This window comes from Mustela nigripes, chromosome 3, assembly GCF_022355385.1.
Source record: "Mustela nigripes isolate SB6536 chromosome 3, MUSNIG.SB6536, whole genome shotgun sequence".
In the NCBI taxonomy this organism is placed as follows: Eukaryota; Metazoa; Chordata; class Mammalia; order Carnivora; family Mustelidae; genus Mustela; species Mustela nigripes.
Genome location: NC_081559.1, coordinates 13,108,805 through 13,116,313, shown reverse-complemented (window position 1 = coordinate 13,116,313; position 7,509 = coordinate 13,108,805).

The following is a 7,509-nucleotide window of genomic DNA, read 5'->3' as shown; positions in this document are numbered from 1 at the left end:
TCATATTACAGTATTAGACTGTCCTAATTTTGACTGTATACTTACCATTACCAGTATATTTTATATTTTCATATGTTTTTATGTTATTAATTAGTATCCTTTCATTTTGAAGAAATATTTTCAGCATTTTTTGGTAAAGCAGGTCTAATGGTGGCAGTTGCTGGCCACATACTGGCAATAGAGATTCTCACAGGCCTTGAGCCTGTGACCCTCCATACTCAGCTGCCCATTATGCCTTGGTCGTGGAATTAGCACCTGGCCAACTCACTCAGCACAACCACCAAAGCCTTCTTGCTAGATGGAACCAAAGGTGGGTCCTCTGTACTCAGTCCCTTGCCAGGTGCCACAGTAATGGAGGAGATCATCCCTCTCCCAAACCATTTGGTTACCTGGGTAGCCCCTTGAGATCAACTTAGTAGTGAAGAATGGTTCTCTCTTTATAACTACTTTTTGATATTTTCATTATTATGTGTGTTGGTGTGGACCACTTTGGATTGATTTTGTTGGGGTTTGCCATGCCTCCTGGATCTGGGTGTTGGTTTACTTCCCCAGATTCTACAAGTGTTTTAGCTTTTATTTCTTCAAGTAAATTTTTCCCTCCTTCTTCTCTTTTTTGGGGCCCCTATAATGTGAATGCTATTATGCCTGATGATGTTGTTGAAATCCCTTAATCCATTTTCATTTTTTATTGTTCTTTTTTTTTCTGTTCCATATGGTTGTTTTCTATTACTATTTTTTCCAGCTCATTAATCCTTTTTCTGCTTCCTCTATCTATGATTTATTCCCTCTAGTGTATTTTTAATTTCAGTTATTGAGCTCTTAATCTCTGAATGGTTCTATTTATATATTTTCTATCTCTTTGTTGAAAGTCTGAGATCCTCTACTCTTTTCTCAAGTCCAGTATCTTTATGGCCAATACTCTGAGTTAGTTCTCTGGCATATTGCCTATAGCCATTTCATTTAGCTCTTTTGCTGACTTTATTCTGTTCTTTCCTTTGGTACATCTTCCTGTCTCCTCATTTATCTCTCTGTATATGTTACCTTGTATTAAGCAAGTCAGCTACATCTCTTGATCTTGAAAGTAGTGACCTTAAGAAGAGGGACTTTGGTGTCCTGTAGTGATGTTCCCTCTTCACCAGAACCAAGAGCTTCAGGGGTGTCTCCTCTTTGTGTTGCATGTGCCCAACTCCTGTGATTGAACCTGTTTGTGTCCAGTCCAGTCAGCTGCAATGGCCACTTAGTCTATTGTGGGCAGTGCTGTTAAGAGGCTAGTCTCGGGTTGCCTTGGGCTTGTAATTTAGTCAAACCAGATGAGTGCCCTCAGCCCATTTGCCAGGACTGTGGTCACACCAAATGGCAGGGTGTTCTTCCTGAATTGTCCCCTGAGAGTCTTTCATTGTTGGGTGAGTCCGGTACTTAGATCCAATGTCCAACTCTAGTATATATGTTTGGGTTTCAGTCAAATAAGTGTATGTGGTTATCTTCCCCTCTTCCCAGGGTAGGAGTCACTTTGGAGTAGTGTATTAGAAAAAGAAATTAAACCTCCTACTCATGTACCCCATGATCTTTTCAAACTGCTGCTCTAGTGTTGTTATCCAAGTGGGGTTGTTTGTTATACTGGACCTTTAAGGTGGGGCTCAGCTTCCGGTCATCCTCTGGCTTTCTTAGAGAAAAGCCTGCTGATTTTTAAAGTTTCCAAAGTTAAAGCCCTGGTGACCTTAAAAACTTGTGAAGTTAAGGTCCTCTGGTTTTCAAAGCCAAATGTTATAGGGATTCATCTTTTAAGTGTCCCCCTTGCCTAGGGTGCCTGGGGTGGAATCTGTTCTTCTTCCTTCTCTGTGTTTGTGGTGTCACCCTTTTGTGGTTAATCTCTGTGGGTGTTTGGACCCCCCCCCCCAATGTCTGTCCTTTCTACTCTTCCTGATGTGGACTCCTCTCTATTATTAACTGTAGAGGGTGTATTCTGCCCAATTAATAATAAAATAATGGCACTTTCTTTTATGCTTACCATTTCCTACCTCAACAACCTACTAATACAATGTTTCAGCTATGCAAGTTATCTCACCATCTCCAGTTGCACTGGATGTTAAATTGTAAATGAATTCTTTTCCTTAATATAATAAGGCCAAATGGTAACATTAGATCTCATTTTATTACTTATAGCCATCAATAATGCTGTTTAAAAATCATATTGATATTTAGTTACTTTTCATTCACTTTTCTTTGTTTTTTATTTCAGAGTCCTCATTGTTCTACTAGCACAATGAATGAAAATATAAAACTTCCTTATACTGTAGGTAAGTTATTATTTGTATATATATTATTTAGATTTTCAAATATTCAGTGAAATAGACTATGAACTCACATAAAGTTATAATTATCAAGACTTTCCTCCAAAATGTAAATTATGCTATGATGCTTTGTGGTTATTTGCATGAAAAAAACCTATGGGAATTACAATATTAATTGGAAATCAAGCAAAGCAAAATAAGGATCACCTTAAAATCCTGGATAATACTTACTTTACATGATTATAATTTACTAAACAATTTACTCGATTTATGTGTATTTACAAACATTTAATCTACCCTGTAAATCTACCTAATGAAGATATTTTTCTTATTGAAGATGTTCAATGATATCATTATGAAGACATATTTAACATATCAGTAAACCCAAAGGATACAATCAAAATATTTAACAACCATTACATACATAAGCATGGAACAACCAAATTTGGGTTAGAGTTCTAGAAGGCCCCTACTGTGCTGTACTGGGATTAAGGGAAATGGTAGATTTCTAAGGGAATCAGGTAACCAAAGCAATGAATGTAAGGTGGGCATTTGAACATCGTGAGGCAGCAACTTTTTATAAATTAGTACAGAATGTTTAAATATTTAACAATTGGAATAGTTATAATTGTGTAGAGATTGAGTATCCATCCAGAGAGATCACAGTAATCTAATTAAAATGAAGAGAAAATAAGATAACAAGAACTCTTGACAGAAAAAATAAGCAAGCAAGCACATTTCTTTGTAACAAGCAAAATTTCTCCAACACTCCATCTTATGGGCTAGCTGATGAAAATGTGATTGACAAGTATGTTTTTAGAACAGAGATTTTCCCCAAAAGGGAAACTTTGCTTATTTGAATAGTTGAATATAATGAAATAAAGATGATTAGAAATTAATACTTTAGGCATATATGTTTTTGTGTTTATATATATGTACACTAATGTATATGTATTTATACATTTATTCTATACATCAATAGCAATTCTAAGAATATATGTTGGGGTGCAGGAAGCTATTTTAAAGCATAGGATGTCAGTTTCAGGAACTAATATTTTAAATGTCCGCAAAGTTTTAAAGTACATCTAAATTATTCTTTATTCTAGAAGAAAAATGATTTGGATTAACATTCAGGAGTAATAAGACAACTTGGGGGTGCCTGGGTGGCTCAGTCATTAAGCATCTGCTTTTGGCTCAGGACATAATCCCAGGGTCCTGGGATTAAGTCCCACATCAGGCTCCCTGCTCAGTGGGAAGCCTGCTTCTCCCTCTCCTACTCCCCATGCTGTGTTCTCTCTCTCACTATCTTTCTCTGTCAAATAAATAAATAAAATCTTTTTTAAAAAAAAGGACAACTTGGGAGAGTGGGATGCTTGTGTATTCATATTTTGTAGGATTCCCACAAAACTTTCATCCTAATGCCCTTTGGATTCTTCTAATCATAAAGAACCTTTGGGGTAAATCTGATAGAATTGCAAACAGGTTCCTTATTCTATTATTTCAAACTATTCTTTGAAAAAAAGAAATACTCTATCAAATAATAGAAAGTATTAATGAGGGGATAAATTGGACCTTACCTCTGCCTTGGTACTAACTCTGCAACCTTAGGGAATCATTTGTCTCACGAAAAACTTAATTTTCTCATTTTCAAAACAAAAGTGCAGAACTAAATACTAAGAATAAATGTTTTAACACTTTCCTTGCCATTGCCTGATATTGCCTTATTTAATCTTCATAACTTTTAAAAATGCTTTCCATATATTTATTTAATTTTCACACAACTGTGTAGGGTTCACACTACTATCCTAGCTTTACATATGAGGCAACTGAGGCATGGAAAAGCTGAGTAATTGGAAAATTATGTAAAAGAAGTATATGAGCCAAGTCAGTGATCCAGTTATCTCTGGAGGGTAAATAACCTTTATAAGTAGTGTCAAATCAAATACAGGATTAGAAAGAACATCTGTATCTTTTTTTTTTAGATTTATTTATTTATTTGAGAGAGAGAGAGAGAGAGAGAGAGAACAAGCTGGTAAAGGAATAGAAGGAGAGGGAGAGGGAGAATCCACAAGAAGACTGCCCACTGTGCATGGAGCCTAATGCGGGGCTCTATCCTAGGACCCTGAGCTCATGACCTAAGCCAAAACCAAAAGTCAACTACTCAACCAAATGAGCCACTGAGATAACCCTATAGTATATCTTTTTTTTTTTTTTTAATAAGTAAATTCTTAGAAAACAGGACTTATTTCCTTATTGCTGACTTCTGTCTTGCTCTTGGGCAGGTCATTAAGTTTTCTGAATTTTTCTCATTGTTAAAATGGGAGAAATGGTTTTAAGATGATTGGGTCTCCTATTACTCTTTGAGTCTCTATTCCTAAATTCATATTGAATAGAGCCTTTAAGAAAAAACTAAGATTCCTAAATATACATTTTATTTGTTTTTATTTATTTGAGAGAGAAGACAAGTGGAGGGAGATGCAGTAGGAGAAGCAGGCTTCCTACAGAGCAAGGAGCCCAATGTGAGGCCCAATCCCAGGACCTTGGGATCACAACCTAAGCCAAAGGAAGAAGCTTAACTGACTGAGCCACAAAGGCGCCCCTAAATACATTTTAAATGGTTTTGTTATACTTTCAAAACAAACAAGGATGAGGCACCTGGGTGGCTCAGTGGGTTAAGCCTCTGCCTTCGGCTCAGATCATGGTCTCAGGGTCCTGGGATTGAGCCCCGCATCAGGCTCTCTGTTCAGTGGGGAGCCTGCTTCCCCCTCTCTCTCTGCCTGCCTCTCTGCCTACTTGTGATCTCCCTGTCAAATAAATAAATAAAATCTTTAAAAACAACAACAAAAAAAAACAAGGAGGAAAGAAACAAATCAAAGAAGACAGACTCTTAAACATAGAGAACAAACTGGTGGTTACCAGAGGAGAAGAGGGTGGGGAAATAGGTGTAGGTATACTTACTGTGATGAGCACAGAATAACATATAGAATTGTTGAATTGCTATATTGTACACATGAAACTAAAATAATGCTGTATATTAATTATACTGGAATTTTAAAATAAATACATAAATCAAGAAAAAATGGTTTGTTGTACTTTGAACTATAATTTTCAGTTTACTCATGCAGACCAGTCTTACATAATTAACCCAGTACTTTTAAAAATACTTTATATGAGGGGGGAGCTAAGATGGCGGCTTAAGTATGAGGACCGTAGGCTTGCCTCAGTCCTTGGACACAGCTAGATAACTACCAAATCATTCTGAATACCCAAGAAATCGACGCAAGGACTGACACAACAAAGTGCACATGTAGAGGGAGAGAAGAGGCTACATTGAGGAAGATAGGAAGTGTGGAGACATGATTTGGGGGAGAAATGGATCACAGGTGCTATGGTGGGGAGGGAGCCCTGGTCAAGGAGAAAGGTGAGAGGGAGAGAGGAGCACAATTCCCCCAAAGCCACTGGCTGGGAAAATGAAAGTGACTGTTTTTGTGTTTTAGCAAACAACAAGGCTCAAAGTTTAGAGTTTTAGATGCTAGTTGGCTTGGCTGGAATAGAGACCTGAAGGTGCTCCCCTAACCCTGGAGAGAAGGCAGGCAAGCAATCCCAGGGCAGATGGTATGATCTGAGGATCACCTAAGGCACACAGGGAGAGAGACTTCACTCTACTTGGAGCACATCTGTGAGAGGTGGCATTCACAGAGTTGCCTATCTGAGGACAAATGAATGGGCACCATGTCCCTCCCCCATCCCCAAACATAGGTGCAGAGACACCTGCTGAAGGCGGTGAACTCAGACACTGGCTATCAGCCTGCTTCTTCCAAATCCCATGTCTCTGAACTCTAGCATGACTTCCCTTCTTGGTCAAACTTACATCAGTTCCAGTGCAGTGAGACCTGCCCCCAGAAGACCAGTGCATGTCCCCACCACACCAGGTCCCTAAAATTTGGAGTTTTAAAAGTTGGCAGGTTCGACTGGTATTGAACCTAAAGTGGCTCCAGGAAAGCAAGCAACCCAGAGACAGATAACATGAAAATAGCAATCTGAAAAACATCTGGAACACACATGGGGGAATTATTCCCTCTTCTGGAAGTGCTTTCCTGAGAGAAGCAAGTACAAAATCCCAACTCTGGGGACAAAGCAACTGGCTGGCGCCATTTCCCTCCCCCTTTCATCATAAACAAACTTCAATAAATAGCACAATGCCAACACTGATGCCTCACCTGCTTACACCAAGTCCCACCTCCTACACTCTGCTGGTGCTGCTTTTCTTGGATGAGTGTGCCTAAGAATGAGCATAGCAGGCCCCTTCCCCAGAAGATCAGTAGAAACCCCTGCATGCAGCACATCTACCAACCATAGAGTTCCTCAAGACTTCAGTTCCAGTGGAAGTAGCATTAGGTCTCATTTAACAAGCAGATCAGAACACCCCTAATTGAAACTCGCAAAACTCTGCCCAACATCTAAACATTCCCCGCTACAGGCAAGGAGAACCTCTTCAGATGAACTAACCTGTGGAATAGAGAAGCCAAAACACAGCAGCAGAGTGCACACAGCACACACAAGAGACATTCCCTGAAGTGCCAGGTCCTGGACACAATATGACCTCTTTTTCATAAAGCCATTACTCTAAGGAGCAGGAAACATACCTGGCTTTTCTAACACAGGAGAAGACAAGAGACCTAGACAAAATGCCAAAAGGAGGAATTCATCCCAAAAGAAAGAAGAAGAAAAGGTCAAGCCAGAGATCTAATAGAAGCATATGTAAGTTTTATGTCTGATGGAGAATTTAAAGCAACAATCATAAGGACTGGACTGAGAAAAGCATGGAAGACATCAGGGAGACCCTTACCTCAGAATTAAAAGAATTAAAAAAAAAGAAAGAAAGAAAAATGCAGTAACTGAGATTTGAAAAACTGGATGTAATGATCACAAGGATGAAAAAAGCAGAGGAAAGAATAAATAATCTAGAAGATAGAATAATGGAAAATAATGAAACTGAACAAAAGAGAGAAAGAATTATGGATCATGACAGTAGACTTAAGGAAATCAAAGATTCATCAAATGTAGTAACATTTGTACTTTAGGAGTCCCAGAAAAAGGGGAAGAAAGGAGAGGGCAAAAAGGTTTATTTGAGGAAATAATAGCTAAAAGCGTCCGTAAGCTGGGGAAGGAAACATACATCCAAATGCAGACGGCACAGAGAACTTCCATCAAAATC